The sequence below is a fragment of the Meleagris gallopavo genome, chromosome 22 (assembly GCF_000146605.3).
Source record: "Meleagris gallopavo isolate NT-WF06-2002-E0010 breed Aviagen turkey brand Nicholas breeding stock chromosome 22, Turkey_5.1, whole genome shotgun sequence".
Taxonomy (NCBI): Eukaryota; Metazoa; Chordata; class Aves; order Galliformes; family Phasianidae; genus Meleagris; species Meleagris gallopavo.
The window spans coordinates 9,820,988-9,831,539 of record NC_015032.2 but is presented as its reverse complement, the minus strand read 5'-3'; positions in this window follow the sequence as shown (position 1 = coordinate 9,831,539).

Genomic DNA, 10,552 nt, shown 5'->3' with positions numbered 1-10,552 from the left:
GTCAATACACGATGACCAGAATCCTGAATCAACAGACTGCGTTGACCAGGAAAATAAAAAAATCTAAATTAGATCTCGAATTTGCAATTTCAACAGATCCGCTACAAGTCTGTCCTGTCGTAACTCAGAAACAAAAAAAGTACAGGACAGACCGGCAGAGCTGCTGCCTGATCAGTGGCCCCCTGCCCTCACGCATTTCCATGCAACAGCCCAGCCGTACACAGCAATGGAATTGATGGGTTGGGTACAGGGATTTGGGCAGAAGCCTGTAGAAACTGTACCAGCTTGGTTATGAAGACGTGGCATTCTGGGGCAGAAAGTTTTTGGGTGAATGGCCAGAAAGTAAACAAGCTGGCCACCGTGACTGTGCATCCTGCTCTCAGGCAGAGGTTATATGCAGATAATCAATATCTTAAGGAAAACCCGTCTATAACAGAATGGTTAACGGCACGCTGCCATACGGAATGGCCAAAAAAGTCCGATATACCTCTACATACAGGGATGTCATCCTTCATGAAGGACTGTATGGAAACTGCTGAGTCATGGCCTGATCCTCTGATTGATCACCTGAGGTGACCGATGAGTCATCCACGGGACCACAGGTGAAGGCAATCAACCTGTGCTGGTGAAATGGGCGGAGCCAGGCACCAACCCTCCTGGATCCACTTAAGAGCTGACCACCTGTGGTGAATGATCACTTCTGGAGATCTGCTCAGCTGGAATTTGGTAAACGAGCCCAAGATACGGGTAAGCTTTCTATCTATTCTCTTTTTGTTATTATAACCTTCTTTGCCTGACTCTCTTGAGTATTTCATAATTGCAACACCTTAATACCCTAGGCAACTTAGGCAAGCCAAATATACATCATATCTTTTCTTTGAAATTTCTATAAATGGGTAAAAGGCGGAGAACGCTGTCCCCCTAAATAAAATGACTCCTGGACAAATCCCAGGATTTGTGGAACTTCCCTATTATGAATAAGCAGGCATCACTGAAAAACAGGGTCCCTTACGTGTTATGGGAAATATTTCCCTGTACTATGTGGCAGATTACTTTTAGGGAGTTAACAAAGATATATTGATCACAAAAGAAAGACAATTGGCTGCCTCCACAATGGCCTGACCGCTATTAAATACTTGAAATCGTGCTAAAATGAGGAATACTACTTGAGAGAATGAAAAACAACTTGTCAAAAACCATATAGACAACATAGACTAAGAAATGGGCATATTAACAAGAAAGAAACCAATTCTACATCTTCTAATAGGTCAAGTTTATAACATTTCAATACACGATGACCAGAATCCTGAATCAACAGACTGCATTCACCAGGAAAATAAAAAAATCTAAATTAGATCTCGAATTTGCAATTTCAACAGATCCGCTACAAGTCTGTCCTGTCGTAACTCAGAAAACAAAAAAATAAACACAGGACAGACAGGCAAAGGTGGCTCCTGATCAGTGGCCCCCTGTCCTCACGCATTCGCACGTAACAGCCCGGCCGTACACGGCAACGGAACTGATGGATTGGGTACAGCGATTCTTGGCAGAAGCCTAGAGAAACTGTACCACCTCGGTTATTAAGACTGTGACATTCTCAGGCAGAAAGTGTTTTGGTGAATGGCCCAAAAATACCCAAGCAGGCCACCGTGACTGTGCATCCTGCTCTCAGGCAGAGGTTATATGCAGGTAATCAATATTTGAAGGAAAACCAGTCTATAATAGAATGGTTAACAGCAGCCTGCCATATGGAATGGGCAAATAAATCTGATATACCTCTACATACAGGGATGTCATCCTCCATGTAGGACTGTATGGAAACTGCTGAGTCATGGCCTGAACCTCTGATTGATCACCTGTGGTGAGCGATGAGTCATCCACAGGACCACAGGTGAAGGCAATCAACCTGTGCTGGTGAAATGAGCGGAGCCAGGCTCCAACCCTCCTGGATCCACTTAAGAGCTGACCACCTGTGGTGAAGGATCACTTCTGGAGATCCGTTCCGCTGCAGTTTGGTAAATGAGCCAAGGATACAAGGAAGCTTTCTATCTATTCTCTTTCTGTTATTATCAACTGCTTTGCCTAACTCTCTTCTTTATTTCATAATTGCAACATCTTAATATTCATTGATTATAAAGGAATCATGACGGACTAAACACGATGGGCCAACAAATTAAGACGTGCCTCCAAGCCCAGCAAGCCTGGAAGGAATTGGAATGTTCTTTGACAGACCTTTAAAATAGTCACAAAGGGGGTAGGGGTTTAACCACGATAACTAGAATGGAACCTCTAGATAAGCTACCTGTCCTTGTAGGAGAGGGAAGAGCTGGTGAGAATCCACACTCTTGCATCTCAGTGAAGCGGGACGAAGAATGCGGCGATTGCTGTGACGTTAGTAATTGTGGTAACACCAGAACATGCTCAAGACACTATTAGGGCTGCTGACAATCGAAAGGAAACCCGGCTCAACTGCCTATACTCTAACACATGCAACATAGGTAATAGAAAAGATGAACTAGAGGCCATTGTGCAATCAGAAAGCTGTAATATGATTGACATGAGGAATAACTGCAGCACCTGAAGTTCTGTGACGGATAGCTACACACTTGCCAAAAGGAACAACAAAGAAAGAAAGGCGGTGGTGCAGCCCTGTACAGTAGAAAAGTATGTGAATGTATGGAAATCAATGTCAGCGATGATAGGCTTGAGAACTCATGGGCCAGAATAGAAACAAAGATTGATAACACTTCTGGTATTGTGGGTGTCTGCTACAAGCCAGGGTGAGACGCTTTATAGACAGCTGGTACAGTCTCAAGCTCTCTCCCTCTTCTTCTTGTGGAGAACTACAACTTCCCAAACGTGCGCTGCATTCATTATATGGCAGATACAGAACAGTCCCAGGCATTTCTAAAGAACCCAAGAAATAATTTCCAAATGCAGCCAGTGAAAGAACCTAAGAAAGCAATGAAAATCCTGGACACTGCTTGTTAATAAAGAAGTACTCAAGGGGGACATAAAAATTGGATGCCATCTGGGCCGTAACGACACAGAAATGCTAGATTTCTTGATCCTTCTCGATCCACGTTGGGGACAGCGGAACTGCTGCCTCAGACTTCTGAAGGGCAGGCTTTAACCTCCTTAGGATCGTAATTGAGACAGTCCCTTCGGTGGTACTTTGGGAGAGCGTAGGAGCCCAGGAAGCTTGGGAATACTTAAAATAAACTATTTTTAAGTTGGGAGAGCTGACAGTCCCAAGTCACAGAAGATGAGCCGACGGGCGAGGAGGGCACATGGGCTGAATGGAGACCTTTGGCTGCAATTCAAAAACGAAACCAAAGTTTCCGTTCTCTGGACAAGTGGGCGAGCTACTTATAATGATTACAGGTACATAGGGAAGCTGTACAGGGAGAAAATTACAGAGGCCAAAGCCAAGATGAACGTGAACTTGGCCGCTAAGGTTAACGAAAACACAAAATGTTTCTATAAATACATCAACAGCAGGAGGAGGACTATACAGCATCTCCATCCCTCGCTGAACACCAAGGGCAACTTGCTCACTGAGGATCAGAATAATACTAAGGCTCTTAATGCCTTCTTTGCCTCAATCTTACTATTCAAGACTTCGTACTCCCTGGCCACACAGCTGCCTACTTTGGTAAATTGGCATGTACAACAGAACAGGCCCTGCGTGATATATGATGAGACTGTTTCGGACCTCCTCTGAAAACTGGATGCCAGCAAGTCCGTGGGGCCTGACAGGTCTCACCCTGGACTGCTGATGAAATGGGCAGACATCAATGCCAACCTGCTCTTCCTCGTTCTTCAGTGGTCCACGCTAACCAGAAATGTTCCGATAGTTTGGAGACTGGCAAATGGGACGCCCAACTTTGAAAACGGACATAAAGGAGATCATGGTAGCTGCCTACCTATTAGTCTCGCCTTGCTGCCTGGAAACTGATGGAACAGATCTCGGTAGCCATTGTGCACTGCTAAAGGTCAACCGGGGTATTGGGCCCAGTCATTATAGGGATACGAATACTATAAACCTGATTACATTCTATAAAACCCAAGTATTAAGACACACTAACAGAAACACGATAACAGAACCCAGATCTTCAATGCATATCACATTTGCACAAAACATAGCAGTACACAGTCGAGTCACCATAGTGCACAAGACAAGTCAAAGGAAAGACATAAGACAAACTCCGTGTAAAAGTTTTCACCAACAGCACCCAATAACTACATACAGCGCAATCATTTCACAAAGCAATAACAGTAAAGAAAAAACACATAGCGACAGTCATTACAAAACTTGAATCCGATTCTCCGCCTTGTGATGAGCTACTATCTGTACGATTGCCATCACAAATACTATGAAATGAGACAGTATTTGTTATTACAGAATGTAAGGTAACTTCCATAGGATCCAGAAAACTGCACAATACACGCACAGAACAGCGTAAAAATCTATAGGGAAGAATGAAGAAGAAATCACAGAGTCTTTTTTCCTCTCAAGAATCTAATTCCACATGCACTTCATCATCGAGAAATTAACCTGTAATTCTGTTGACAGCAAAACTGCCTCGCTATCTAACTGCTGAAAAATCTAGTCAGTGTTCACGGATTCCTCTTAGTCATCAAAGGAACAAATAACAGACTGCAGCAGCAGCTCCTCTCCTTCAGGCAAGAGAGCAATTTCTGCAGCAGGAAACACGAAACAAAACAAGAAAAGTTGGTGAAACCAAACTGAGCGCAAGAGAAAACTGAAACCAAGCCGACAGGACCTCAGCAAGCGCAAACACAAACACAGGGATCAAAATAGCATGCCAATCAAAAAGAGGAGTAAATATTGCTGACAGTCGATCTCATATGTCTCCAAAACTATGGAACAAGAGCCCAAATGGAAGATGCACATTGCTCGGTCATGGCGCACCTCTACACTTCAACGTCTTCAATACAAAGCAAAATTATTAATGATCACCATCAACTCATAATGAAGTAATAATTTAGCCTTCACGAGGATAACGAGACATGCAATACAACAATATGGCAAACAAAAAAGGCCAACGCCATCGATCACCAAAAACAGAAAGGAAAGAAAAAACCTTAACATATGGTATAGAAAAACATTACTGGGGGACAGGACTGGTCATTAAACCATCCTGAATTAATGGACAGCACTCAGCAGAAGAATCTTTTGAAACCTACCTCTTCTTTTGACATCAAATTAGCCAAGACGTTGCACTTAGAAGAAGGAAAATCCAAAGGCCCTACAGTCAACATGGAAAACGAGAACCAATAACAAAAACAGTACAAATACTAACAAAATGCCGTTGAACCCAAACAGAAAAGACAACATTGACAGATGGCACTGACATCCCATCAGAACTAGAGAGACCAGAAGATGGGGAAAGGAAGAACACCCAGTGAAAGCAACGTGAGCACGAGGGACATCCGACACCAAGCCCAGAGGACCTCAGCGAGCGTGTTAAACAGGACACATCAGGGATCAACGTACGCTGGCACAGAGACTAAGCATTGAAAATTGGCATCCACCTCCGGCTGTGGTTTCTGCTTCGTCCACCAAGATCCTGCCTAAAGTCCTCACACCGCTCGCGAGGGCCGCAGTTCCACGCTGCAAGCGTTTGGGCACAGGACAAGGAAAGCGCAGACCGCCTTCCGGTAGGGACAGCCATGTCACTTACCCCGCTCCAAGGATCAGGGCACAGCCAATACAGCAAATCAGGGCCCAGAAGGCCAACAACATGTGGCGCTGGACTCAGCACATCTGGAGGAGTGACGAGAACAATTCTGTGATTCTGAACTTCTTGTCTAGTAACGTCCACACCTTTCCGAGGAACAGGACACGTTCAACGCGGGAACTCGGGCAGCCCAAAACACCTACAGCATGTGGTGGTGGAGGCGCCAATCCTAGAAAGAAAGAAGAAAGTCTCACATGCAGTACGGAACAGGGTCGCGCAGAAAAGCTTACTGGTGAATCCAGAAACCCCAAAAACCCCTGGCATGTCAGTAGTAGATAAGAGTAGGTGACACCCAAGAGAGGCAGTAACGAAGTAGAGACACTATAAGTAGAAGTGTAGGATGCAATAAATTTGCCATTTTTCAGCATGCCACATTGAGTCTGGTTGTGCTGTTATTGGCCCCTGAGCCGGGATAGGCCAGGTTCGCTGAGAAGAGCCACACTCATCGGTATCCGATGCAACAGGGGGTAATGTTGGGGTATTGCTGGAGGGGTGACATCAGAGAGAGATATTGGATGGAGACACTGGGGTGACTTGGTGTGATGCTGGGGGTGTGACGCTGGGGGTGTGACGCTGGGGTTCAACATCAAAGAGTGATGCTGAGGAGTGATACTGTTGGAATGTCAGTGAGGGTTAATACTGCTGAGACACTGGAGCAATACTGTGGTGATGTTTCAGAGTGATAGCGAGCATGTGCCCGACAGCTTAAAAACAGCAACTGTTTATGCTAAGCGTAAGTACTCCATTCAATACTACGCATGCGCCGATCTCGACTCAGCAATATGCATGCGCCAGCCTCGGAGCTGCACTGCGCATGCCCCGATCTCCGTATAACACTACGCATGCGCTTATCTCAAAAGTACAATACGCATGCGCTGGTCACGGAACTACACATGCGCCGATCTCGACTCAGCAATACGCATGCACAAGTCTCGACACACCGCTACGCATGCGCTAGTAGCTGAGCTATATTACACATGCGCCCATTTCTAATCATCACTACGCATGCGTCAATCTGGGCTCAGCACTACGCATGCGTCGATCTCGATTCAACACTACTCGTGCGCTCATCTCAAAACTGCAATACGCTTGCGCTGTCTAGTAACTACACTACGCATGCGCCGATCCCGACGCAGCAGTACGCATGCGCTTGTCTCAACCCTACAATACGCATGCGCTTGTCTCGGAATTGCACTACGCATGCACCAGGTTTACGCATGCGCCAGTCTTAGAACTGAAGAATGCATGTGCCCATCTGGAGATATCACTACGCATGCGCCTCGTCCGACATTGCTATATGCATGCACCTTTTTCGGAACGGCGCTACGCATGCGCCGATCTCGATACAATACTACGCATGCGCTTGTCTCAAAACTACAATACGCATGCGTCCGTCTTAGACTTGAGGTACGCATGCGCTTACGTCGACACTGCACCACGCATGCACCGATCTCGACTCAATATTACGCATGCGCTCGTCTCGGCGCTGCACTACGCATGCGGCAGTACGCACGCGCCGTTTCTGGAGAAAGCACTACGCATGCAGCACTGTCAGGAGTGTACTACGCATGCGCTCTTCTGGAAACAGCACTACGCGTGCGCTTCGCCCGATACTGCTATACGCATGCGCTTCTCTCGGAACTGCACTACGCATGCTCTGGTCTCCACACAACCCTACGCATGCGCTAGTCTCGAAGCTGCAGTGCGCTTGCACCTGTCTTAAATTTGCACTACGCATGCGTCAGTCTCGATACCGCACTACGCATGCACAAATCTCTACATCACACTACGCTTGCGCCCAATCTCGACGAATGCGCCGTTCTCGACTGGACACTACTCATGCGCGTCCCGACACTGCACTGCGCATGCGCCGGTCCAGGCGGAATGACGCCACTTGCGGCAGCCGAGACACAACAGTACGCAGGCGCCAGACTCAGAACTGCACTGCGCATGCGCTCCTCCCGACACGGCGCTATGCTTGCGCTATGCCCTCATTACGCATACGACGGGCGCAGGCACCGCTGGGATCTAAAAAGGTCCATTTCCGGTACGGGCTGGGGTGTATAACCGCCCGAGGGAATGGACAAGTTGCATACTTGATTGTAAGGCAGGAAAAAATGGCCGAGCCGGCGGTCGAGCTCACCTGTACATTTGTGAATTTTAGAAACTAGTCCTATTTCAGTATTTCTCTGGCGCGTGCGTACTACAGCCTGGCGGATCGAGGATAATAAAGATTGGTGGATTCGATGCGCAGAGCTGCGAGAACGTACGCAACACGCTTCCGCGTGGCTGCGCGCATGCATCGTGCTGCTCGCGGCACCAAACGGACGCAGTTCCACGGATTGGCCACGCGATGGCAGCAGGGACCGCGGAAACAACATCAACAGCGGGCGTGCTGGGGAACTGCCAATCTGGAAAACTTCCGCAAACCCAGCAAACCTGTGCTAAGTGTTTATGAACGTCTGTGAATAAATAAATAAATGATCAAATCGATGTTGCCAGGCTCTTTTTTTTTTTTCCATTGTCTCTGGTGATGAAAAAATCTGGTATCAATTGGACAGATGCGTGCAGTGAAGCCAGTGTTTGGAACAATTAACAGAGCAACCCAAATGAACTTAGCGACTTTTACGTAAGCAAATTACTAATAGCTTTCGTACCTGGCCTCACCACTCTGAGATTTCTACCTTCAAGCTCAGCATGTCCAACCGCAACCTAACCATACTACCCTAACAACCCACCGCTCTAGCACATCCCTGAGCACCACACCCAAATTTCTACTTCCTGCAACATATTACTCCAGCCATGTTTGTAGCTGGTGTCCCCTGGCAGCCAGGAGACAGTTTCAGGGTTCAGTGAGGCACAAGCTCTCCTTTCTGGCAAAGCCAAGCCAGGGCTGCAAATCACCCCCCCCACACACACACTCCTACAAGCTTCAGGGGGTGACCAATGGTGGAAGGAGCCCCCCACCAAGCAGCCCTCCCAGCACCACAGGGAGGAGATCGTTTCCCCGAAAGCTGAGAGCTAAACAAAGGCAAGGCTTGGAACAAACAAATTTTTTCTAGCAGAGCAGGAAGAAGATAATTTAAAGCTTATAAGGAAGCTCATTGCCTGATCGTAAATGCAATGTCTCTGTCAGCTCCAATGCTAAGAGAACAGGGTAGCAGCTGCCTCCACTCCAATCCAGACCTCAGCAGCTGGGAACAACCCTGCATGCTGCAGAAGACCACCCCTGGAACCTCTGCCCTCCCCCTGCACCACTCACTGCGCTCAGCCCAATACCAAAACTCAGAAGAAGCCACTGCCAGCGTTGTTCTTGAATATGTATTTTTTTACTGAAAAGAAAAAAAAAAGAAAAAAAAAGATCATTCATAAATTAACAAATACAAAAATGTACAAAGACATGGGTAAATAAATGTAATAACATAAAGGATTGCTTTGCTGAGAATTGTGTGTGTGTGTGTGTGTGTGTGTGTGTGTGTGTGTGTGTGTCTGTGTGTATTTTAAAACACTTAGTCTTCAGTGCAAAAAATGTCCCCCGGCACCTCTTAAAAACATAACAGTAAGCTCAATAAGCTCTAGAGCAATGACAGGAAAGACACGCTATAGTCTGAAGCCACCTCTGCTGGTGAGTGACTTCAGCTTGTGGGTGTTGCTCAGACAGTACCTTCCCTAGACAAGTAGGGCTTTACAAATAGCAAACCAAAAATAAATACTTCTGCAAATTAAACTCCTATGGCTTATTAAAAATGAAGTCAGCATTGAACATGGCCTGCCCTCCATGGGACTGTGATACTGTGGTAACATGGAAAGGATGAACAAGTAGTTTCATTGGATTTCAGCTGCCATAATATGTACAAGTTCTCTTTGATACGAGAATTTCTACATAACAGCACATGCGCTTGACAGTATGTTTTTAACAGTTACACTTACTATAAAGTATCTGACATATCCAATAAGATTAACAGTGCACATTTTAAGGTATTCCACATTTTAAAATAAGGGAAAAATTCAATGCAATTAGAACAAAAACTATGAACAGGGATGTTGCTAAGGCGAAACGGATTCTTATGCCAACTGTACAGTGCATTTCTGAGCAGAGGTAACATCTCACTTGGTTCAATATAAGGTGCAATGGAGGTCAGGTACACTTCAAAGGCTGAGGATTCAAACAAAGGTAGTTAAACACCTACTCACACACACATGCATGATTTCCTGCAGTAGTGAACGTAGACAAGTTGAAATACATTCCTTGTTTGAAGCACCATTAAACAAAGAAATTTCTAGCAATGTCTCAAGATTAAAGAAAAGAGGGTCAGGGCAACACAGGTTTATCATCTGAAAAGGATCACGTGAATTAGAGATCAAGATTCAGAAATGGAAGTCTTTATTGCTATATGTGTCATAAAAAGCAAATCCTCACCTCTGCCTATAAATAACCATGCTGAATCCCCTCGGGAAGTGACTTGAAAGCACATGTAAATTCAAAGGCTTTAAACCTAAGGTTCCAAACTATCGGCACTTTTCAAGGGCAGGCTCGCTGTCCTCTCATGCTGGCCAGTTAGATCTGCACCACCAGAACTCTGTTTTCTAACCCTCATTTTCCAGATACAGGTTAGGAATGCTCTGGGCAGTCACTCCCACAGCAGATGCGTATGGGGATCACACGTCCAAGAAAAGAATGTAAACTATGAACAGGAAGGAAGCCTAAGGTAAAGAATGCAGTAAGAAGAAAGTTAAAGTACTTCTGAGATTAAATACTCACAAGTGCTTTGTATAAATATAATTTA